Consider the following 25,746-nt stretch of genomic DNA (forward strand, 5'->3'; position numbering starts at 1 on the left):
AAGCCCTTCAGGGAAAGAGGACCAATCACCCAGCCAAGTCCCCTGCTAGACCGGGTGCAGCCGAAGAGCTTCTGGCCTAAATTGGCCGGGGCAACGTGTGTTTGGTTGGATTGGCTGGCGCGGCAGCGTGCGGAGCGCTGATTGGTCGCTGGGAATGGAATGATTTCTCGTGAGTTTGGGGTGGCGCGAGGCGGTCCAAGGTTTCCTGCCTGTGTGGGATGGTGGGTGAGGGAGGTTCCGGCCGGGCTTCCCGCAACCAATTAATGGCGAAAAACTTTTTCGAGGCAGTAAAACCAGCTGGGAGAAATACGAACACGGGAGGGAGTGAATGACTACAATGCGGGATAAAGCTGTCCTAAATTCAGAGGGCTGTGGAGACGTACGCGGCCGCACTCTCCCTCTCAGGATCAAAAGTCAGGTTAAGAGGGAGAGAGGGAGAGAGAGAGAGAGAGAAAGAGAGAGAGAGGGAGGAAAGGGCGCCTGGGCACTGGATGAAGGATCCTTCAGGCTTCCGCCTCCCATGACTTAGAGCTAATTGAGCTTCCGCCAAAAGTTTGCCCTCAGATAAGGGAGACCGAAGACCACCTTGAAAATAGAGAAGAGGAGGGGTGTGGCAGGTGGCTTTCGCAGCCTCGCGAGTATTCTGGTTTTCATCTGACAAGGTGTTTGGCAAATCTGAATACGAAATATCGGGTGTTTACAAATTATAGTTACAGGGATATTTGGTTTGAGGTCCAAGAGTATGAGGGCATGCAGCGCTGCACCGTTAGTCATTGTTGGTGGACTTGGCAGTGAGAACAAATAATAATTCATAGGTTTTTAAGTTGATGTCATTGAAGGAATCATCAAACACCACTTGCCAGTTATTACTGGCGGATTTCAAAAATCTTACCTCATTGTGAAAGCTTACACAATGGGTGGCTCGGTCCGTTAAGCGTGTGCCTTTAGCTCAGGTGGTGATCCCAGGACCTGGGATGAGCCCCGCCTGGCTCCCAGCTCAAGCAGGGGGTTGGGGGCGGGGGGGAGCCTGCTTCTCGCTCTCTTTCTGCCCCCGCCTTGTGTGCTCGCTCTCTCGCGCTGCTCTCTCTCTCAAATAAAATCTTAAAAAAAAAAAAAAATTAAAAAGCTTACCTTATCCATAAAAGGAATAATAATTTGGCTGGTTATTACTACTCCATTATTTCACATGTAATCATCTGAAAAACTCACCTACCTTGGTGGGGGAGGAGGGCTCTTAAGTGGATTCGGTGAGGTATAAAGTATGTAAGACCTTATACAAAGCACTTTACCACATCATCTGAAATTATTGTCGAATATGTATGCAAACAAGGACCACGATAATGATCAATAATAAGAAAGAAACAAGCGACTAGAGGCCTGGGCATAGCTCTTAAGGCAGATTCCTTAATTTTGCAGTAGCTGAAAGGCCTCACAAAACTTGTGATGTGCTTCACAGCTCTCTATTGGGCACCTGTGTGCAACAGTGAAGACCAGGAAGGAAAAGACCAATATCTGCCCCAAAGGTTTACAGTGTATTGGTGGAGAGGAACAAGTCCTCAAAAAATAGGAAATTAGAATCTATTAGGATTCAGCCATGAACACATTGCTCAGCAACTCTGCAGACTCTCTCAAAGAACCTGGTAGAACAAATTTAAAACAAAATCAGTTTGGCTTTTGTTGTTGTTGTCATTGTTGTGTTAAGAGTTGCTACATGAAGTCATCGCATTGATGCCCAGTAGGGAAGTCTTTCTTTACCTTTTGTTCTTCATCTGTTTTTGTGATCTTCTTGGTTAGAAAGAAGTTGTGGTAATTAAAACCATTCTTTATCTATCAAAGTAGAATACTACTGAAAGCAAAACTGCAGGTTCATCATCTGGAGCTAATTATTGATGGCTTACTATGGACCAGGCACAGTGCTAGGCATTTTACATATATTAACTCATTTAATCCCGATAACAGCCCTGTAAGGTATGCACATTTATTACTGAACTCATGAGGGGACTGTAGTATATAGGGCCACAGACAAGTCCCTCCTCCAAGTAGTTTGAAAATGGAGAAATAATCTTTCTATACAGAGTTCAAGTATGCAAGAGACATAATGTACCTGATGAGCTAGATGAAAGGTCACCCTAAAGTGACAAAACAGCTTCTTTGCCAAGCCCTGACTGTAATCAGACTGAACATATTAACATATCTAAAGAAAGAATTTCCAAAAAGAAAAACAAAAAAATTGCAAAACACCAAAATAATGTATTCACAATTTCTTACCAGGAGGTAATATAAACACACATGCACAAATATCCCTAACTACTTGAAAACTTAAAAAAAAAAAAATTCTGGCTTCCAAATTCTTCAATCAAAAATAAAATAAAATATTACACACTGTGTAATATTAATAAAAATACTTAACATATTAATATTAATAAATATTTACATTAATAAAAATAAAACCTCTGTATATCACAACCAGGATATATGACAAATCCTATGCTTAAATAACCTGACTCTGGAAAATCCATAGTCTTAATTCAATTCAACAAATATCTATTAAATGCCTGCTATAGGAAAATTGTTGAAGCTGGGGCAGTTTATAATGTGATCCCCAGCCAATTCCAGAGCTGGACTTAATCCTGAACCTTTTATTTACATAATCCAGTAAATTTCTTTTCCTTTTTTTTAAGTCCGTTTGAGTTGATTTCGCTCATTTAGAGTGAAAGAGCCTTATTGAAACTAATATTACACTATATATTAACTAACTGGAATTTAAATAAAAACTTAAAAAAGAACAAAAATAGAATGAAAGAGCCCTTAGGGAATAAAGGACCTCTTTTCCCCTGCAACACTTTCTTCCTTTGTTCTATCCAGCAAAGGCCAGGAGCCTGGTGAAAACAGGGAGGAGGAGGAGGAAGAGTGTTGAGAGTAGGCATCCTAGTGGCAGCTATGCAAGAAGGAGGGACCTGAAATGTTCCATTTACAGGTATAGGAAGACAAAGGGCAGCTCCTGTACCTTGGCTGGAGAAACTTACAGGTGTCAAACATTGACACATAGGTTGGGAAAATAAATACGTGAGAATTATCTATCTCCTCTGTTATTTCAAGGATCTCAAACATCCAAGACTGTGTTTAATCCAATTTCCTTAAGGCCAAGCTGTATTTTCAACATTCAGGTTCCATGATATTCTCCTATATCCTTTCTATAAGCCTTTTTCAAGTTTTTTGAATGGGTTTCTGTTCCTTTTTTTTTTTTTCCTTGCTTTTTTTTTTTTTTTAAAGGATTATTTATTTATTTATTAGAGAGAGAGAGAGAGAGAGAGAGAGAGAACATAAGCAGCGGGGAGTGGCAGAGGGAGAGAGAGAAGCAGACTACCTACTGAACAGGGAATCCAATGTTGGGCCTCCATCCCAGGACTCTGGGATGGTGACCTGAGCCAAAGGAAGATGCTTAACCCACTGAGCCACCCAGGCACCCCTGGCTTTCTGTTTCTTGTCATCAATCCCTGACTTTCACTGAAGAGCAAGGCTTGGCCCATCTACCCAAGGAGAGTTTTTACATGCTTAAACAAATGAATTAACATCAACTATGGTATTAATTACAGGTTGTCAAGGAAAGAGGCAAAAGGCTTTGAACAAATTACTAAACATAATCAGGCCTTCATTTCCTCACCTATACTATGGGATTAAGAACATCTCCTTAACAGGGTAGTTGTAATTGTTTGCTGCAGAGGTTGGAACAGTTTTTGGCACTGTGTGGATTGTGCGGGCTGGGGAGGAACTCCTGAGTGAAAACACGAGTGAATGTACAGAGCAGAGGTCCCCGAGTCTCCCATGCGTCTGCAACATGGGAGGCACCTTGAATATACAGACTTCATACCCTATTCTGAAACTACTAAATCAGTCTTTAAGGGAGTGGGTTAGCAATGTGACTTCCAACATGCCCCACTGGATGATGTCACAGAGCTAATCTAAGACCAGTGTGACTAGAGTTCAAGAACTATCAGAAAAGAAAAGGAATCGAGGCTTATGTATGAAGATACCAAGCCAGATGAATACCAACTGGTAAGAATCAGTGGACAAAATACTGGAGTGTCCACGGTATTAATTTTTGTTACTCAGTTTTCGTGCTTTGTTCTTTTGTGCTGTCTGCTCTACTATTTCCTGCTTTATACTTATTTGTTTTAAAAAATACATACACTGGGGCACCTGGGTTGGTTAAGCATCTGACTCAGTTGGTTAAGCATCTGAGTCTTGATTTCAGCTCAGGTCATGATCTCGGTGTTGTGCGAGCAACCCCCCTCGCACCCCTCTGCCCTAGTGGGCTCTGGGGTGGACATGGGTCCTATTTAAGATTCCGTCTCTCCATATTATGCTGAGCAAAATAAGTCAATCAGAGAAAGACAATTATCATATGATCTCCCTGATATGAGGAAGTGGAGAGGCAACATGGGGAGCTTAGAGGGTAGGAAAGGAATAAATGAAACAAGATGGGATCAGGAGGGAGACAAACCATAAGAGACTCTAAATCTCACAAAACAAACTGAGGGTTACGGGGGGAAGAGGGGTCGAGAGAGGGTGGTGGGGTTATGGACATTGGGGAGGGTATGTGCTATGGTGAGTGCTATGAAGTGTGTAAACCTGGTGATTCACAGACCTGTACCCCTGGGTATAAAAATACATTATATGTTTATAAAAAAATTTAAAAATTAAAAAAAATAAAGATGCCCTCCCTCCCTTTCTCTCTGTCCCTCCATCCCCACTCTAATACACACACACACACACACACACATATTTAAAAAAAATTTTTTTTTAATAAGCTGAAGGCCCAGTGTGGTGCTTGAACTCATGACCCCAAGAACAAGAGTCGCATACTGTCCTGACTGAGCCAGCCCGGTGCTCCCAAAATACATATACTTTTAAGAAAATTTAGGGCAGCTGAATAGAAAAACATGCTAACCCAATGTATACAAAATATTCATGAGGAGACCATAGTTAAAACAAATGAAAACAAGAAGCAAGCAAAACTCAAATTTTGCCTATTGTTCTTATTTCAAAATATTCAGATGAAAAAGAAAGCCAATTAACAATGTGATGAGCACCGGATGTTGTAAGTAATAAATTACTAAGTACTACACCCGAAACTGGGTTTACCCTATATGTTAACCAACTAGAATTCAAATAAAAACTTTAAACAAACAAAAAACCAATATAATGATCCTAAGGTACACAAATAGCTAATAGCAATTTCTCCAGTGTAGATAGTATCTATGGAATGTTTGCTATAGTCTAGGCACTGCTCTAAGGAGCTATGTCATGCTCCCCATCTTGTGTATTTGGAAAATGAAGCCTAGAAAGTTTAAGTAATTATCCTAAGGTCACAAGGCTAATCAATGGCAAAGGTCAGATGTGATTGCTCTGTCACTGTGCTAAGAGTGCCACTCCCCTTTAGTACCTAAGCGGGTGCCTTGTCAGGGCAGGACTGCAGTGGAATTTCCATCTGGGCATGATGGGCTACAGTAGGTCCCAGGAACTCATGGTATTTCAAGGCTATCAGGAGCCTGTAGGCAAACCCAGCCCACAGTCGGGGCTGGCAGAAAAATACATGGGTTGCTTCAGCTGTGGCTGAGTACAGTTGGGAGCCCCTTGCTGTTTCCATTATGAGGATGGTTATTAAAGTTAAAGAAATTTCATGTTGTGCTTAGGTTCAGGAAAATATAGACACGTGACTATACAGTGAAACCAGAGGCAAGTGCTATCTCAGACACCAGCAGTTATGTTGAGTGTTTGAAAATTGCCAACTATGTGAAAAGACTCCCCACCCACAGGAAGAAGAGAAGTGCCAACTAGATCCATATCTGAAGGGATCAGCAAGATACTTCTGATGAATTTCATCTCTCCTCTTCTTTAATAGTTCTTTATTTTATTTTATTTTATTTTATTTTATTTTATTTTAGAGTAAAGTTTACCTCCAATGTGGGGCTTGAATTCACAACCCCAAGATCAAGAGTCATATGCTCCACTGACTGAGCCTGCCAGGTGCCCCTGAATTTTTTTTTTTCCATTTATTTCATGCAGTTCTCTAAAACAAGGGTCTGCAAATGACAGCCCATGGGCCCAATTAGGTCCCTCACCTTTTTTGTAAATACAGTTTTGTTGGAACCCAGGCACTCTCATTAATCTGTATGCTGTCTATGGTTACTTTCACACTACAACATTGAGACTGAGAAACCGCAGCAGACACTCTATGGCCCATGAAGCTGAAAATACCAGCTGACCCTTTATAGAAAAACTTTACTGACCTTTGCCCTAAAACATATTTCACCAATCTAGATTTAAAATTCAAATTTGTAAAAAGATGCAGCGAAGCTTGAAACACCTCTGAGAGCTCTTATTTCCTTAGATCATGGGTACCAGAAGACATGGGGAGGTGAAACCTCTTGAGAAAGAATAAAGTGTAGGAGACTTCAAGAGGACCCGAACTGGACCTTTAACTTATAAGGTCTATTACTCCTGCAGAGAGTGAACTGTGTTAACCGGGAAGTTACATTTGTAAATATTCCAGCTCAGAGAACACTGTATTATTGCACTTGAACAAATAAAAGTGCACAATAGTTGTGCCGTAGTTTGCCTTTTACAAGACCTGATCTAATTATTTCTGATTGTGTGCACATTTTCTCCAAGAGGGAACTTATATCATGTTTTCATAAATTTGTCAATTATTAAGGGCCGGCTCTATGTCAGAAGTAACCCTAAAATATTTATACTCATAACCAGACTACTTGTGCTTTATCTCCTTCCCCCGTTTCTTACTCAGAAATAGAGCCCTTGATTTGTAGCTGGGCACATCACAGTCCAGAATAAGAGACATTTTTGAGACTCTGATAGCCAGAGCTCTGAACTGACTTGGATCCTGCTAATCAGATGTGCTTGTGAGAGATTTGTAAGGTAGAAGTCGTGCTTTTACTGCTTCTGCAATTCTACCATATGTTTCTGTTTCCCAATCCCCTGCCCAGTACAAAATTGCTTTATGATTTTGGTGGTTTTCCAGTAGCCATAGGAACATTTGCATGGGTGGCCTCACTCTGTTCTACTGTTCTCAAAGGAATCCTTGATTGTATCTTCAGTCCTCCACTGATTCTCTAAGCCATAACAAAACCTGTACTAAATCCCTTTCTGATTAAACTAGCTAAAATGAATTCTGTTCTCTGTGAGTGAATTCTGACCATACAAAATTTGGAATTTATAAGTGGGGTGCTGCCCTAAAAGATATTAATGTACACTTCCTTGACTTAGCCGTCCAAGTGGTAGATGATATGGACAGGTCTAACAGTGTGGAAAACTGGAGACCCTTGTAATGCAGTGGCAAAGTATTTGATAAATGGTTGCCTAAAATACCTTGCAGGGTAGATTACATACTGATGGAGCCTGCAGCAGTAGATTAAAGGGCTGGAAAAATTCATGATGGTATAGGTTGGTTGCTTCGGCTATTTTCAGCCAAGTGTTACAAGAGAAAGATGATCTATATCTAGATCTGGCCAGTCTGCCAAGAAAAATGAAAGGAATATACCTGTGAAGAAAGGGACAGGAATCTAAAGCTTTTGCAGAGTATCTCCACCTGTGGCAGAGAATCTAAAATATTTGTGAGCCTAATAATGTGGTGCCTCACACTGTTGAAAAAGTCAATTGTGTCTGTACTTTCACACTTAAGCAAAAATAAGAGTTTGCTCTAAAGGAGCACTGTGGTCCCAACTATTTACAAGCACCTCTCCAAAGCACAATGGGTTCAGTGTCTTCAGAGACTTAGCTAATGACCCTTGAGACAGTAGCGGAGAAGTAGAGAGTATGGTCTAGACAATGAGAACCAGCCCAGCCGCATAGATGAGCTGAAGAGTGTTGCCCTACCATGCAAGAGTCTTACTGTAGCACAGTATGGTAGCCACCTTTACTAATTTGCTGGGGCTGCTGTCACAAAATGGTGCAAACTGAGTGGCTTAAATAGAAATGTATTGTCTCAGTTCTAGAGGCTAGAAGTTCAAGGTCAAGTTGTCAGCAGAGTTGGTTTCTTCTGAGAGAGGTGATGAAGAATTTGTTCCATGGCTCTCCCACAGCTCCTGGTGGTTTTCTGGCAACCTTTGGCATTCTTTGGCTTGTGGGGGCCTTACCTAGATCACTACCTTTCTCTTCACATGACAGCTCCATGTATGCCTGTGTGTCCAAATTTTATCAGAATGCCAGTAATATTGAATTGGGGCTCACTCTAATGGACCTCATTTTAACTTGATTATGTCCAAGTTGATTGTCTCCAAATAAGGTCACATTCTGACATAGTAAGTGCCAAGAATCAAACAGATCTTTTTTTGGCAGGGGTGGGGGGCATAATTCAAGCTAAACACCACCATTAGGTTGAAAAGAGACTGTGTAGAACATAGCTAATAATTAAAACTAGATCGTCAGGTTTTAATATATAACAAAATGTATTTAAATTTAACATATATTTATGTTAAACGTCTAGATGAATTCTTTTTTTTTTTTAAAGATTTTATTTATTTATTTGACAGAAAGAGATCACAAGTAGGCAGAGAGGCAGGCAGAGAGAGAGAGGAGGAAGCAGGCTCCCTGCTGAGCAGAGAGCCCGATGCGGGACTCGATCCCAGGACCCTGAGATCATGACCTGAGCCGAAGGTAGCGGCTTAACCCACTGAGCCACCCAGGCGCCCCTAGATGAATTCTTTGGGTACAATTCTCACACTGGAGCTGATCAGAAGACTGGAAGTCCGTCAAGTTGACGAGGAAGCTCTTTACCACAGAAACTGTCACCCTGGCCTGCCACAGCCTGATGATCAGCACCAAGCAAACGTAAGTAGCTGAACCTGCACCAGAAAAAAAGCAGGATGTGAAAGTTTTACAACCCCAAGAAAGGAAGACTCTCCAATGCCCAGTTCCAATGTGGTCAAGGAGTCTCATGGATAAGGAAGGACCACCAAGAAAACAAAGCCAGTAGTCATGGAGATGTGAGAGGAACCAGAGGCTGTTAGATAGGCTAACCTAGAAAATCATAGTAATCTATTACCAGGGCAGAGGTCCCTGAAATGCCTGCCCAGCACAATATTTTTCTGAAGGGAATTTTTATTATCATTATCTGGTTCCTACTCCACTTTTGGATTTTGTGTGTGTGTGTGTGTGTGTGTTGTTGTTGTTGTTGTTGCTGTTCTTGGTGCTCTTGTCATTGGACATAGGAGGATAACTCACCTGTCACTTCCTGGGTCACTTGTCCACAGATAGTCCCATCTGGACTTGATGGAGAGGACGTGGAGTCATTCAGATATCCTGGCCTTTAAACTGGGTTCAATCTCTGGATGGGACTTGGAAGTCATACCTCATAGGGAGGCTATGAATTATTCTGTTTGGGGAAAAGGGTGTTCGAAGATCTCAGGGATAAAAATGGATGGACAATGGCAGACTGCTAGCCGTACTCCAGTAGCTACTCTCCACCTTTCTATTGATCTTTGGCAATAGAATCTCCGAATTCTTATTGGCTCACAAGATACTCTGAATAACGACTGTATTTCCAAGCCTCCTGTGCAGCTGCAGTTCTGTTGAACAATAGTTTCTGTCAGTCAGATGTTATCTTGAAATATTCAGAAAGCAAGCGGCAGTTAGAGGCAGTGTGCGGGTTTGCCTGTAATGGCTTCTTGATCAAGGAGGCTTTCCTGAACCTGGGAGAGGCAAAGTCATCTTACAACTGATAACCTTAGCAGCAGCTTCCCAAATGGGCAGGTAACCTCCTGACTATAGAGGAGATAGTAGGCTCCCTGGTGACTCAGTTCTGCAGCATCAATCTCAAATTTGTTTTTGAGAACTCAAACTATAACCTATTTTATCAGTCTTCTCTATAATTCTATAGGGCATTTAAGACTCTAGCAAATAGGGCATTTAAAACTCTAGCAAATTCCTTTTGTGTTTAAACTAGCAAAGAAATTATGTTTACTGCAACTGAATGTGTTCAATACTGATTGAAATTTTATTTTTCTCATTTTATGGATGAAGAAACTAAGGCTAAAAAAACTAAAAAACTAAGACAGTAGTAAGCTGGTAAACCAGCTCTCTGTGCAGAAAGAAGTGCCCCATTTGTAGCATTTTGCCATCATCTGTGGTAAACACTCTTACCATGATTGATTTCAAGTCTCCAAAGTTTAAAAAACTTATAGGCAAAACTCTTGAAAATTTCATAGTTGGCTCCCATAAGCAGGTCCCTGCTCCAATCCACTACTGCTTAGAGTATAAGTAACTTTCCCAAGGTACCAAGTCAGTAAGTATTCAATGAAAATATTGAAAATACAATGATATTTATTCTTCCTGAAAAATCATTATACTTTATTGAGAGAATTTGGGGCTGCCAACTCAATACTAAATAGGAATTTACAACACATGATAGAAATGGGTTCAGTGTCTTCAGAGACTTAGCGAATGACCCTTGAGATAGTAGTGGAGAAGTAGAGAGTATTTTAAAAGCATTTGGTGGAATTTGGATGGGTAATCATCACCAGTATTATATGCACATGACAAAAGGGATTTAAGCAGCCTAAGACTGTCAAAGTTGCAGATGGACTTAAGGAGGGAGGGAAATAATTCGTAAACTGGTATATTTAAAGTTGGTGCTTCTTAATCAAAACCACAATGAGCTATCACCTCACACCTGTCAGAATGGCTAAAATCAACAACACGAGAAAGAACATGTGCTGACAAGGATATGGAGAAAGGGGAACCCTCATGCACTATTGGGAATGCAAACTGGTGCAGCCACTCTGGAAAACAGTATGGAGGTTCCTCAAAAAGTTAAAAATAAAAGTGCCCTAGGGTTCAGCAATTGTACTATTAGATATTTACCCAAAGAATATAAAAACACTAATTCAAAGGGATACATGTGCCCCAATCTTTATAGCAGCATTATCTACAGCAGCCAAATCATGGAAATAACCAAAGTGTCTATCAACTGATGAATGGATAGGGAAGATGTAGTGTATGTGTATGTGTGTGTGTGTGTGTGTATGTGTGTGTGTATAGTGGAGTGTATATATATATAATAGAAAATATATATATAATGGAATATCATTCAGTTATAAAAAAGAATGAAATCTTGGGGTACCTGGGTGGCTCAGTGGGTTAAAGTCTCTGCCTTCGGCTCAGGTCATGATCCCAGGATGCTGGGATCAAGCCCCCACCTTGGGCTCTCTGCTCAGCGGGGAGCCTGCTTCCTCCTCTCTCTGCCTACCTTTCTGCCTACTTGTGATCTCTGTCAGTCAAATAAACAAAATCTTAAAAAAAAAAAAAAAGAATGAAATCTTCCCATTTGCAATGACGTGAATGGAACTAGAGAGTATTATGCTGAATGAAATAAGTCAGAAAGACAAATACCATATGATTTTACTTATATGTGGGATTATGAAATGAAACAAATAAGCAAAGAGGGAAAAAGAGAGAGAGAGAGGCAAAGCAAGAAATAGACTCTGAATTATAAAGGACGAATTTATTACAGAGGGGAGGTGGGGTGGGGGGTGGGTGGGTGAAACAGGTGTTGGGGATTAAGGGGGGCACTTATAGTGATGAACATCAGGTGATGTTTGGAAGTGTATTACACTGTGAAATATTATAGGGTATATACATTGTATATTACACTGTATGTGTATATTACACTGTATGTTATATACATAATATATATATTGTATATGTTATAATACATACATATTGTATATATTACACTGTGTGTATATTACACTATATGTTGACTAACTGGAATTTAAATAAGAACTTAAGAAAAATAAAAAGTTGGTGCTCCTTGACTCCTATGGGACTGAGTTTGGGGTTGAAGTAGTTATACAGTTGACCAACTAAAATATTCCGGAAGACCACACAGTGAATGGAAACTGGGTTTTCTTCAAGCACATTTTGATGACCATAGTATTGCTATGGTCAATGCGGGGCTTGATCCCAGGACCCTGAGATCATGACCTGAGCTGAAGGCAGAGGCTTAACCTACTGAGCCACCCAGGCGCCCCCATAGTATGGCTTTTTGACCTTAAATGAGCAGTAAAGAAACTGATAGTGTTGGGTTTTTTTTTAGGGGGTTTGTGAGGAAATTTGGTGCTTAGTCTAATGAGTTGGACCTAGCCATGAGATCAAGCCTCTCGAGATGTGACTGTGATGATCTGGCCAAGGCTAAGTCTTTTAGGGAAGTGATCAGGAGAGAACTTAAAATGAGATGACTGATTTTATTTTTTAAAAAGTTTGAGCAAACAGCTGAATCAGATAAAATAAGCGATAAATTGCACCAATGTGCACAATAATGGGCATTTCATGGAGCATTCAGAAATTGTAAGGTGAGAAAGGTAGGAAAGAGAAGTGGAAAGGAAAGGGGGTGGGATAAAGAAAGGTGTGCTGGGAAGCTTAGACAAAAGTCTTGTCTGCTCACTGAACACACTCAGTCAGCCTCCGCCTGCTCTGGGCACTCGGGAAGCGCTGGCACCAGAGCAGTGGGTGGCATTCTCCCAGGTGTATATCAACAGGAAAATAACTTCTCCTTCTCTAGGTCAAGTGGATCACAGACATTTTGCCTTAAAGCACTGAAAGACAACAAATACAAGTGCAATAAGGTAATAAAGTTAAGGATGGTTCTCAAATTTGTTGTTTCTCTAAATGGTAAGGATATAACTCAAAAGGGCAAAACATCTTGAGACTAAGAAAATTCCTTATAAAGTAATAGGGAGTTACATGAATCCTGTTCTTCCTTAGATAGAATTGCTTTAGCAAATAGTGTCCCTAGATTCTTCTATTATCTATGAAGAAAGCATTATTGTGTGATTAGGAAACATTACTGCTTGACAGGTGAGAACAAATGCTAAGAAAATGGATATTTTGAAGATAAAATGTGAAGACAATTTTATCTAAAAATGCCACTGCTTTTAAGATAGAGATTGATTTTAATTTTCACAAAATCAGTCACTATGTGTGATAGATTCTTTTGTTTTAGTATTTATTCCACCTATCCTGTCACCTCCACTCATTTGTCACCATTAGAACCTCATTCATGTAGTATTACATTAGAATCCTACTGTGATGGGACACATTTCCCTGCTTCCAGTCTTTCTCAGCCCAAATCTATCCTCTATCCTGCTTCCTGACTAACTTTCCTAAATCACTGCTTTTATGAGGTCAATCCTCTTTAATAAACAAATGATCCACAATGTGATTTATTAAAGCATGATGGAAACTTGTCCCAAATTAGAGTTGAGATGTCCAACAATAGAGGATGGTTAAATATACTTTTGTATGTAAATAAAATATTATGCAGTGATTAAGAAAATGTTACAGAAAGCAATTATTGTTCTGAAGAAAATATGTGCAGGGGCGCCTGGATGGCTCAGTGGGTTAAGCCGCTGCCTTCAGCTCAGGTCATGATCTCAGGGTCCTGGGATCGAGTCCCGCATCGGGCTCTCTGCTCAGCAGGGAGCCTGCTTCCTTCTCTCTCTCTCTGCCTGCCTCTCAGTGTACTTGTGAGTTCTCTCTATCAAATAAATAAATAAAATCTTTAAAAAAAAAAAAGAAAAGAAAATATGTGCAGATTATTGAATATAAAGCAAAGCATGAAACAAGCCACCTAGTAGTATATACAAATTCTACAAAAAGAAGTAAACACTCTTTGAGTCAAAATTTTTATTTCTTGTAATTTATCTAAGAAAATGAGAATGGGTGCAAAGATTTCAAATTCATCTTCATTTAAGAGTTGTTTTCAATAGTACAAAAATTAGAAACAACCTACCAGTCCAAAAGCAGGGGATTGAATTTCTGTTTGCAATCAAGATAGAGGTTAACCAAAGACACACAAAATATGTTCTCTGACCACAGTGGAATGAAATTAGAAATCAGTAACAGATAGTTATCTGGACAAACCTCAAATACATAAGTAATGTATGTTTACATAGTCAATAGGTCAAGAAAGAAATCAAAAAAGAAATTAAGAAAAATTTTAACTAAGTAAAAATGAAAAATCACTTGAAAATTTATGGAATACAGCTATAGCAGTAACAAGAAGGAATATTTTTTGCTCTAAATGCCTATTTAAAAAAGAAGAAAGACAATGACATCAGCGTTCACCTTAAGTAACAGGAAAACGTTCAAATTCCTTAAAAGATACAAACTACCAGTCTTATTCAAGAAGAAATAAATAACTGGAAGAGCCTTGGAGTTTTAAATCTTCCCACAAAGAAAATTCTGTTCTTAGATGCCTTCACAAGTGAATTCTACCAAACGTTTAAAGAGGAAAAATATTTCAGGGCGCCTGGGTGGCACAGTGGGTTGAGCCTCTGCCTTCGGCTCAGGTCATGATCTCAGGGTCCTGGGATCAAGTTCCGCATTGGGCTCTCTGCTCAGCAGGGAGCCTGATTCCCACCTCTCTCTCTGCCTGACTCTCTGCCTACCTAGGATCTCTGTCAAATAAATAAAAATAATAATATAAAATCTTTAAAAAAAAAAGTATTTCAACACAAACTCTTCCAGAAAATTGAGTACTTCTCAGCTCAATCTGTGAAGCTCGCATAACTATGATACCACAACATGAAAAACATAAGAAAACTGCATAACAATATCCTTCATGAACATGGAGACGCCATTTCTTACCAATTTGAACAAATCACATCTAACACTATATTAAAATGATAATGCATCTTGATCAGGTGCAGTTTACCTCAGGGATGCAAAGTTTGTTCAACATTTGAAAACCAGTCAATGTAATTCACCATGTTAATAGACTAAAAAACGATCATCTCCAAAGATGGAGAAAAATCATTTGACAAATAGCCAACATCCAATGCTGATAAAAGCCCTCAGCAAACTGGGAACAGAAGGAATATCCTCAGCCTGATAAAGAGCAACAACAAAAACTGGATCATTAACTCATACTTAAAAGACAAAATTCTTTCCCCTAAGATGAGGAAACATGCAAGCATGCCTACTTTTACCAATAGAGGTTTTAATCAGTCCATCCAGACAAGAAAGAGAAATAAAAGATGTCCAGATTGGAGATGAAGAAGTAAAATGGTCTTTATTCACAAATGGCACCATCATCTGTATAGAAAATCTGATGGAGTCTATATATATATGTATATTTACTAGAGTTAATAAGTAAGTTTAACAAGGTTGGAAGAAGTGAGATCAATATAGTAGCAACAAACAATTGGAAATTGAAATCAAAATAATAATACCATTTATGATAGCATAAAAATATGAATTACCTAGAAATAAATATGAAGAAATCTGCAGGTCTTATATGCTGAGAACTGCAATCTATACTGAGAGGAATTAAGAACTCCTAAATAGAGATAAATGCCATGGTAATGGATAAAACATTAATTCTCCCTAATTTGATTTGATAGATATGACAATCCTAATGAAAATCTCAACAGGTTTATTCATACATTTTAACAGCTGATTCTTTTTTTTGTTTTTTTAAGATTTTACTTATTTATTCGAAGACAGAGATTACAAATAGGCAGAGAGTCAGGCAGAGAGAGGGGGGGAAGCAGGTTCCCCACTGAGCAGAGAGCCCGATGCAGGGCTTGATCCCAGGACCCTGAGATCATGACCTGAGCTGAAGGCAGAGGCCCTAACACACTGAGCCACCCACATTCCCCTTAATAGCTGATTCTAAAACGCATATGGAAATGCAGAGGGCATAGAATTGCCACAACAACTTTGAAAAAGGAGAACAAAATTTGGCTAACTTCTACTCTCGGACTGCAAATCTTAGTTTAAAGTTACACTCAATCAAGAAAGACAAATAGGTCAATAGAACAGAGAATCTAACAATGGACCCACGCATATGTAGTTCATTGATTTTCAACAAAGACGCAAAAGCAATTAAAAAATATGAGCTTGTGTAAGTTATTTTGTAAAGGATGCAGCCATTAAATTTTGATGTAGAAATACATGTATCAGCAATACATGTATCTACACAAGCAAGGTGTTCATCATATGTTAAGAGAAAACTTCAGGGTCTAAGACAGTTTATAAATTATTATTCTATTTTTTTTTAAAGATTTTATTTATTTATTTGACAGAGAGATCACAAGCAGGCAGAGAGGCAGAGAGAAGCAGGCTCCCCGCTGAGCAGAGAGCCAGACGTGGGGCTCGATCCCAGGACCCCGAGATCATGACCTGAGCCGAAGGCAGTGGCCTAACCCACCGAACCACCCAGGCACCCCTATTCTATTTTTTAAAAAAGGTTTTATTTATTTACCTGGCATAGAGAGAGATCACAAGCAGGCAGAGAGGCAGAAAGAGGAAGAGGGGGAAGCAGGCTCCCTGCTGAGCAGAGAGCCCAATGTGGGGCTTGATCCCAGGACCCTGAGACCATGACCTGAGCCTAAGGCAGATGTTTAACCCACTAAGCCACCCAGGCGCCCCTATTATTGTATTTTTGAATGAGATCTGTTTTTTTCCCAAGGGGGTACGTACAGACATATACATACAAAGATACACACACAATAAAAGTGATTTTTAACCATAGGAGCTTGGAAATGCTTACGATTTTACTTTTGCTTTTAATGCTTATGCTTCTATTTTATTTATAATAGACATGTACTATAATAAAAGACAAAACCAAAACATCAAAATGCTGTATATTTATTATGCAAAGTTCAATAGCTTCTTGGAGGGGGTTAAAATGTGTTTGTGGGCTAAAGACTGCAAGATATATTACAAATATTACAAAAAGAAGTGGAGTTATAAATAGTGTTTTAGCTTTGCCATTTTGGTTTCCAGATTTTCCACACTGGGCACATCTTACTTGTGAAAAATGACAGAAGCCATAAATATTATTTAAAGAAATTCTCAATAATTAGAGAAGATCTAAGTTCTTAACCTGATGTTAAGATCCTCCATGAATAATATGGTCTAAGCCGATCTTTCAGCTTTCCTCTCCTCCCTCACACACCTTCCAGTGTCCCCCACTTTGTTCCCCTAGTTCTGTTCTATTCGCTGCCCCCACACTACCTCATGTCCTCCATTGATTGCATTACTGCCTCTGATCCTGCTGCCCTTCCTAGCTTGGGCCATGCTTCCCTCTCTGTGCCTTCCTACTTCACACCAACATTTGAAGTCGAATTGCTGCTACCTCTGAAATTTCTCTGAGAAATGCCTTGATCAAGTTCCAGCCTTGGATTCCTATGGCGCTTCTGTCTTTCCCAAGCATTTGAAACATGATCACATTCTATTTAAAGGAGCATGCAGCTATAGAGGAGTGGGGAGCCTCTCTGATTCCACAGACCAAATGTACACATTTATCCTATGCTGTGTAGACTTAAGGTTCTGGGGCTAGACTGCTGTGCTTTAAATCTTGGATTTGCTAGTTAATAGGTGGTTGGATTTGGGGCAAATTATTCACTTCTCTTTATCTGTTTTCTCTTCTAAAAATTGGATACAAGAGAACTTTTCACATAGTTATTGTGGGGGTCAATGAGTGATACTTAAAAGCATCATAATGTTTTCTGGAACATAGTAAGACCTCAACAGATATTAGCTATATTATTATGATTGTTATTATTGTCATCACAATCTCAGAACCAAGTCTTAGTTATTATATGTGCCCTTACAGTAAACCCAGAAATTGGACTTAGAAAGCATTATGAGATGGCCCCATATTTGACTTTCTAATATTGAGTCTCCTTAGTTAATCTAAGATTTCTCATATGCTGTCTCTAAGGAGTGTTTAGACAGAAAATAAAGTTGGGACTTAGAGCTAACGCTTAATAATTAAATTCTAACTGCAGAGCCCAATTTTAGTCACTAGGGGGAGATAAGCCACTAGCTATAACAAAAAAAAAAAAAAAAAAAAAAATCCAAGGAACGTTATAAAAGAAATGTTTCATATTTCACACTAACTTGCATAATTTCTAATTTTTCCCTTCTTCAATAGGGAGAAAGGGAACCAAGATACAGAACTCTTCCTCTTAGACACTAAGACCTCTGTCCCAGGAGATACTCAGCATTTGGGGCCCATCCCTAGTGGGCTGCACACCCACACAAGAAGCTGGGCAAGGTTATGTTCTAGAACGGGCCTTGCTTACCTAACCTGTGCACTCTGGACACACGAAATCGATTTTTTTTTTGCACCCCATTGCTACCAAACAATAGTGGACAGCTTCTTTAACTTCAATCTTATCCTGATGAACAGTTCAACAGGTAACAGCAATGCACAGCCAGCAGGAAGATGGAGCAGGAGGGAGGTGTGATATTCATGACTCTTCGGAACCTCCTGTGCAGATTCAAGGGGAGGCCTAAGTGTCTAGGGTTCAGGGCTCTAATTTCCAAATACAAAATATTCTTGGTCTCTGTATGCAGATATTGAAATAAATTTTCAGGTTTAAAGGTCAGGGGTTGTCTTTTGCATTTAAAGTTTTTGAATATTTTGTCCCCAAGATCGTTGCTACCGATCATTTCTTACAGCTCCTCTTGCACTTTCAGGAAGAACGTCTCTGTGGCTCTTGCTACCGCTCTATCTGCCACAGGTGTGGGGCAAGAAAAAGAATCACGTTCTACTCTTCTTTTGATCATGGGGACGAGGGAAAAGAAGAATAACTTTCAGGCTGCGGTCAGGCCTCCAGCTGTTCTAAACATGGATTCCATTCTTCTGTAACACTACAAATGTTCTCTATGGATGCAACTTTTTAGGAGGATCACTTTTTTATTAATGAGGTAAGACATATGAAACATCATATATGCTATGTAAACCATTTTTAGATCTACAATCCAGTGGCATTAAGTAAGATTCTTCCAGGCTGAGAGAGAGAGAGAGAGAGAGAGAGTAGAAGACACTAGGTGGGATTCTCAGAAATGCATCCAACTGCATCCTGGGGCTGCTGAGAGGGTGGAGGTGGAAAATTCTCAGACACAGGTGCACACAAGGACATCTGTGAGGACTATAGCCTCACATAGGTAGCAAACATGGGTATATCTCCTCAAAAATGTAGTAGAATATGATGCTTCCAGATCTTTGCCAGGGCAATGTTCTCTGAGAAGGTCCTCCTTTCTTGTCTACCTGCCCACTTTCTATTGTCAAAGTAAAATTACCTGACTAATTAAACAGGTAAGGAAGACTTTATTCAAGATTTTAAGGCTGTATTCAAGGGGCCTCCCAAAAAGGGAGAGAAACCAGAAGCTCGGTCTGAACTCCAGTGAAATAAAGGCCAGGAGGGTTTCTGAGCATGAGATGAACTATTGGAAAAGTACTGGAGGACATTAGGGAGTAGTTGATCAGTGGGATGTGTCCTGCATAGTAAGTTCTTGTGTTTTTCTCTATGATTGGACCACCTGTGTTTGCTAATTGGCAAAGGGAATTTAGGGTTCTATCCTCACAAAGAGACTGGGAGATAGAGGCATTAACTTTCTTTTTTTTCATCTTTTTTTAAAAGATGTATTTATTTTGAAGAGAGAAAACACATGTGAGAGTGCACAAAAGTAGGGGAGGGGGAGATGGAGAGAGAGAGAGAGAAAGACACTCCCAAGGGGACTACTCCACTGACTGCAGAGCCTGACTTGGGGCTTGGGGCTCAATGTGGGGCTCATGACTTGAGCTGAAATCAAGTAGGGCGCTTAACCAGGTGAACCACCTAAACATGCTGAGAATTACCTTTCTTGATGAGTATTTCAAAGAGGTGGCTCCCAGGTCCTTGAGAAAAACAATCTTAGCTAAAAAATTGGCAAGGGGATTTTAAGATTTATATTTCAAAAGGAAGGAGAACAGGGCCTTAAAAGTCAGAAGCAAGCCTATCTAAAGTTTAGCCAAACAGAGGAGAAATTTAACGGCATCTTGGTCACTATTTATCTTTGAATTCCTCTCCTTGTCACTGAAAATGACACATATTTCCTGATTCTCTTTCTTTCCTCATCCCAGTTTTTTACTTCCACATCTATAGAAATTCTGATTCTTGTTCATACATCCATCATAGATATGAGGAACTGAACTGCAAGTATTGATTTATATGTTTGAAGTATTTGAGACCAGGATAATATCGTATTTCATCAACCAGTATGATGATGGGCACACGGAGGTTACAGAATAAATATTATTTAACTGAACTAAATCTTACCAACTAGCACAGGCTATTCCAACTATTTTCACTGATTTGACGTTTCCATCAAACTGGTGAATTGCATCAGCCAATTTACTTTTCCTCCACCCACTAAACACATATGACTTGGGTTTTTGTTTGTTTGCTTGTTTTATTTTACTTTTTGTTCATTTGAATATTTTCATGTTTCCTTAGGTTAAGTGACCAGAATTCTAATGTTATACATTACCACTCAATTTGAGCCCAGTTCAACAACTGGATAATTTTTAGCCAAACTCAGCTTAGTAAGTCTTCTGCTTTCTTTATTAGTAACCCTCATGGATGGTAAAACCAAAGGAGAATCTTCTCTTGGTAGGTGTTTTGATGGTAAACAAAAGGAAAAAGAAAAGGGATTTGAGTAACAAAATGGCTCTCAAATGCCCATCAACTTAAAAACTGCCCCTTAGGTAGTTTCACCATTGGCTCTGTGTAGGCTGAGACTTTGTCTTCATAAAGTAAAGGGAAGCCTTAAAGAAATGGCTTGCATTGATTTCAAGTTCCCTCTTCAGATAATTTTCTGGTAAGAGGAAACATCAGTCTTTTGGTCTGAATTATCCAGAACTAGTGTCTGTTTTGATAAAATCTACCAGACAATTTCTAGTTAGCTCTTAGCAGTAATCCTATTTAGGCATCCAGATGGCTAGAAATGCCGTGCCAATGTCCTTTTACTTATTGTGTTGTTGACCAGACACAGCCTAATGGTTACCTTGGATTTCAGTTGGCTCTCACACGCACAAAATATGGAATATTATGTTTGTTGTTTTACATCAGCCAAGGGCTTTTTTCTACTCTGGAGACTTAAGTTAGGCGACTGAGAACCAAGAGCTTCTCTTGGCCACTAGAGCAGCATTTTGTACACAGCACTAGTAGGTTCCTATATGGATCCCATTCATATGGAAGAGAATATGTTTCTTAAAATTCTTAATTGCCAATTCACAGAAACTTAATTATGTCCAGGCCACCAGATGACAAGGAAGTAATATCATGGGCAAATCTAATGATAAAGTGCATCCAAATTTACTTTGCTCTGGCTAGAACATGAAAATTATCTTGAATAAAAAGAGGACGGGGACACCTGGGTGGCTCCATCAGTTAATAGCCGGCCTTCGGCTCTTGTCATGATCTCAGAGTCCTAGGATCGAGTCCTCTGACTCTGCTCCTCTCCCTTGCTCTTGTGCCTGTGCTATCTCTCTCTTTAAATAAAATCTTAAAAAAAAAAAAAAAAAAAAAAAAAAGGATGGGCTCTCTGGAGATAAACTGTAATTCTTAAAAACATGGGCCACTGTTTTGCAATTCTTTCTTCCTCACATCTCTTCATTCCTCTACTGCCTCATTTCTTTCAATTGCAACATATTTTATATATAATTATCTTATTTGTTCACATGGATATTGACATAACACAGGCTGAAAATCAGCTACATGAGAAATACATGCTAAAAGAGAGACTCTCAATGAAAGATTATGTAAAATTATTTTTCAACACTTTTAAGTCTGAGGCTGAGGTAGTCATCATGAGAGGAATGTTATTTATATTGATTTTTAAAATATTTCCTTTCAGTTGGTTGAAACTTGGACTCTTGATTTTGGCTCAGGTCATAAACTCAGGGGCCTGACATCCAGCCCTGCCTCAGCTCCCGTGTCCGGCATGTATCTGCCTGGATTCATTCTCCCCCTCTCCCATGGACCTCTCCATACCCACTCTCTCTTTCTCTCTAGAATAATAATGATAAATACATAAATACCTACATATAAATATTTCCTCTTCAATATCCTCAATATAGGGAGAAGAAAAACGTGTATACATCTAGATGCTAAAAACCCCTCTGTCCTTATGCAGCTGCCATTTTATTAATTTGGTGTGATCTTGGGCTCTGACATCAGTAAAACTTTGCCACTCTTACTTGGTTCAGGTGTCTCATATCTCTCAGTGTTCTTCATGTTTAAAGATTTTTGTTTATACACATAGAGGTTGGGAATAATGTTATTAATAAGTTGTAGCTCTAGTTCTCTCATGAAAAGGTCATGTCTTTACAAGGCCATTCAATCAATTGAGTGCATTAACTTTCTTTGCATTATATTCAGTTCAGTTAAGATAGCTCAAACCGCCACATTTAACCATGTCTCAATCTGTTCATCTGCTGTGAAGGAGAAAAGAATTATCTAATAATCATCACACTCTAGTTTTTCTCAAGGACAAAGTTCATGGTATGCACATGGCAATCATTAAATAAAGGAGACAAAGTTTAATACATTTAATATCAATCATAAAATAATTGTATTCCCATAAAAAAATCTACCATTGAAACAAAGCCTGTATTCAAAGGTAAGAGAGCTAGTCTGGCTGAGATGCCACTTTTCTTTATGTCTGATTCTAGACAGATATATGAGCAAATCATTCCTCTTTCTAGCTGTGCTAGCATGGAAAATTATTTCAGGACGTTTGACCCATGTTCATCAATGCCCTCATCTGTAAATGGGAATAAAACAATTTCCCTCTTAAGGTTGATGTGACAGTTAAATGAGACATTATATCAAGCACTTAAGAAAAATGATTGCTGCATATTAAATTCTCAGTAAATGCTAACCATTTTTAATTTTGTTTCTTTATATTATTTTTATTTGGGGGGGAAGAGGAGCGGAGGGAGAGACAGAACCTTAAGCAGACTCCACATCCAGTGTGGAGCCTGACATGGGACTCAATCTCACAACTCTGAGTCATGATCTGAGCCAAAATCAAGAGTCAGACTCTTAACTGACTGAGCCACCTAGGTTCTCCTAATTTTATCATTAATTAGGAGCATAAGAAATGAGGTGAAATGTCCTTATGTAATGCCTACTGGAGAACAATGGAAATCAGAAAACAGGTGGGATTGGTGACTCCCTTAGCTCTCAAGTTGTCTGTGCATAATGGCATGTTTTTCTTTCTTCTCTAGAACTTCCCCTTGATTTTCCACTTCTTGGAGAAACCCACAAATGTGTTCCAATTTCTAAACCTAACTCTTATTTTCTTACTAAACACCAATCTCTAGCCCCCAGCCTTCTTTCCTCCCCTTTTGGTAACTGCCCACAATGTCCCTGGATGTTTTATTCCTTCCAATCTGCGAGAGTACAGATATGGACTCTCCACCTCCTTCCTTCATTTCTGGCCTGAAAGTATAAGACATCCACAATTATATATAAACATAGAGAGGACAGCATACGCAGGAAAATAAAAGTAGGTTAAAATGGCTTGCACTGGAGCATGGGACAAGGGGAGAAGCTAGAGGATAGAGAAGGGGTCAGATCATGGAAAGCCTGTAAGGTTCTGTTGAGAAGCTGGATTTTATTTTGAGAGCAACTGTGAACAAATCAGGTATAATTTAATCCAGGAGGAACCTGATCATATTTTCCTTTTATAATGAGGACTTGGGCTATAGCGTTGAGAATGGGCTGGGTGGCCACATCACTTAAGAGAAATTATAGGAGCCTTTATAAAAGCTGTGGTGATGAGGATGGAGAAAAGAGACCATTCCGAGAAGATACAAAGGAGGCAGATTCACCAGGACATTGTGGCTTGTAGAAAGTAGGAAATGAGGGGTGGAGGGAGTTGAGTACTCTAGGGTTTCTAGCTTGGTTAGATATCTGAATGAGGGGCATAATAAGAGGAGCCAGTTGTGGAGAAACAGATTAAGTTCAGCTTGAGGTACAGTTCGCAAGTCAACCAGCCATGATATCCTCTCGATGACCTTGTCCAGCAATACCTAGTTTGAATCTGTGTCGGGAAATCTGCTCTAAAACATTAACAACCTAAAAGGGCCTTAATAAGCTTTGTCATACTTTGGAATATTGAAATTCCATTTATTTTTCCCAAATGTATTTGATTTCATTCCAGTAAGAGTTGAAATGACAGGTTTTTAAAGCTGCAAGTCACTCTCAAGATCCCTTATTACCACCTTCACAGCTGAGGAGATTGAGGCAGAAAGAATCCCACAGCTGCTTTGTCAGACCTGGTGTCTGCCAGAAGTCGGTGCCTCCCTTCTCTTCCCTCTGCTCTTGAGTGGTTCTCCTCTCTGGGCCCCTTAAAAGTGGAGAAATTTTCCCGACTCGATGGGGGAACTACTGCTAGGTCCGACAATCTGGTAACATTGCCTGAAATCAAATAGAACATATGCTTCCTAAAATTTCAGAGCACCATATTTTGGGGGACATCTAAAATTTTCATAGTTTCGTCCATTTTACTTTTTATTGTATATATAGGGAGTGGAGAAAAATCTCCAATGCAAAGGAGAACAAATTTTGTTAGCCTGCTACCCTCTGCATATGCCTCTGTCATTTAAATATTTGGATTGGGGAAGTAACAGGAAAGTGTGATAATGACTCGATTGCAAAATCAATTCAGAATTACCTCAGGAAAGGCAATTAGATTCTTTTTGTAGGTTTTTCTATGAAGTTGAGGATTTGATGTTGGAAGAAAACAATTATAATTACGCTGCGTTTATCTGAAATTTGATTGCACCTTGTTTGAGAGTGGGGTCTACTTTTATGAATGCTAGCTGATAACTGGCAATAAATGTTCAGTGAATAAATGATATTCTTGTCCCATAAAATGTCTGTCTACAAAAACTTAAGGAGGTATTAAGATATTTCAGCTTAATATAAAGTATTTTCTCTAATTCTAGTTAAAAATGGAAGAGAAAAATTATTTTTAAAAGAGAGCATGTTACCTTGCTCAATATTTATTCTCCTATGTGCAAGCAGATGCCAGAAAACCAAAGGTAAGGAATATAGTGGAGAGCATGAATATACAAAATCTAAGATTCCTTCCAACTCTAAGATTCAGCAATTCTGTGGTAAATTTGTGGCCCATATTCAAAATTATTCAAAGTGTTATTCTCTTATCCACATCTTTGTTTCTTTCTTTAATGGCTTTCTTTATTTAAATTATTTATTTTATAGAAAGAGAGCATGGAGAAGGAGGGGCAGAGAGTGAGAGAGTCTCAAGCAGACTGCACTGAGCACAGAGTCCGACTGGGGGCTTCATCTTATGACCCTGAGATCACAACCCTGAATTCAGGACCTGAGCCAAAATCAAGTGTTAGATACTTAACCAACTGCACTACCTAGGGACCCTGAATTGCTATCTTTCTTAAAAGATTTGTTGAAAAACATTGATAAAAATTGATATGATTATACTATATGCATATATCCTGTCTATATCATCTATATCTATCAATATGTAGATATATCCAAGTGAGGACATATATCTGTATCTATATCTATATATATTTTCATGCATTCCTATATATGAATTTTTTAAAAATTTCAAAACTTAGTTATGTAACTGATTTATTTGGGTATCAGTTATGTTAATCCATCATGAATATCAAGTGCCAAAGAGTGTTATCTTTGGCAAAGACCAGCAAAATGTTCTAATTGACTATTTTTATTCTACCAGGAGGGATTGGTTATTTGGTGATTCTGTCAACTTGGCAATTATTTTATACACCATTGAAATACCATTGATACAACTATGTCTCTGTAAGCCTCAAGTAGAAATTAAAATATTTTTTTCACATTACCTTCTCTCAAGGAGATAATAATGATAGTATGA

The 25,746-nt window shown here is 39.1% G+C and overlaps 1 long non-coding RNA gene across 1 annotated transcript; it reads left to right on the forward strand.

Moving 5' to 3' along the window:
• Window positions 1-44: 44 nt before the first annotated feature.
• Window positions 45-25,301, forward strand: LOC131832528 (uncharacterized). The gene is made up of 4 exons (XR_009354084.1): window positions 45-169; window positions 12,581-12,644; window positions 18,511-18,741; window positions 25,092-25,301. It is a non-coding gene; the product is annotated as an uncharacterized LOC131832528 (long non-coding RNA).
• The last annotated feature ends 445 nt before the right edge of the window (window positions 25,302-25,746 follow it).

Source organism: Mustela lutreola, chromosome 5 (genome assembly GCF_030435805.1).
Source record: "Mustela lutreola isolate mMusLut2 chromosome 5, mMusLut2.pri, whole genome shotgun sequence".
Lineage (NCBI taxonomy): Eukaryota > Metazoa > Chordata > Mammalia > Carnivora > Mustelidae > Mustela > Mustela lutreola.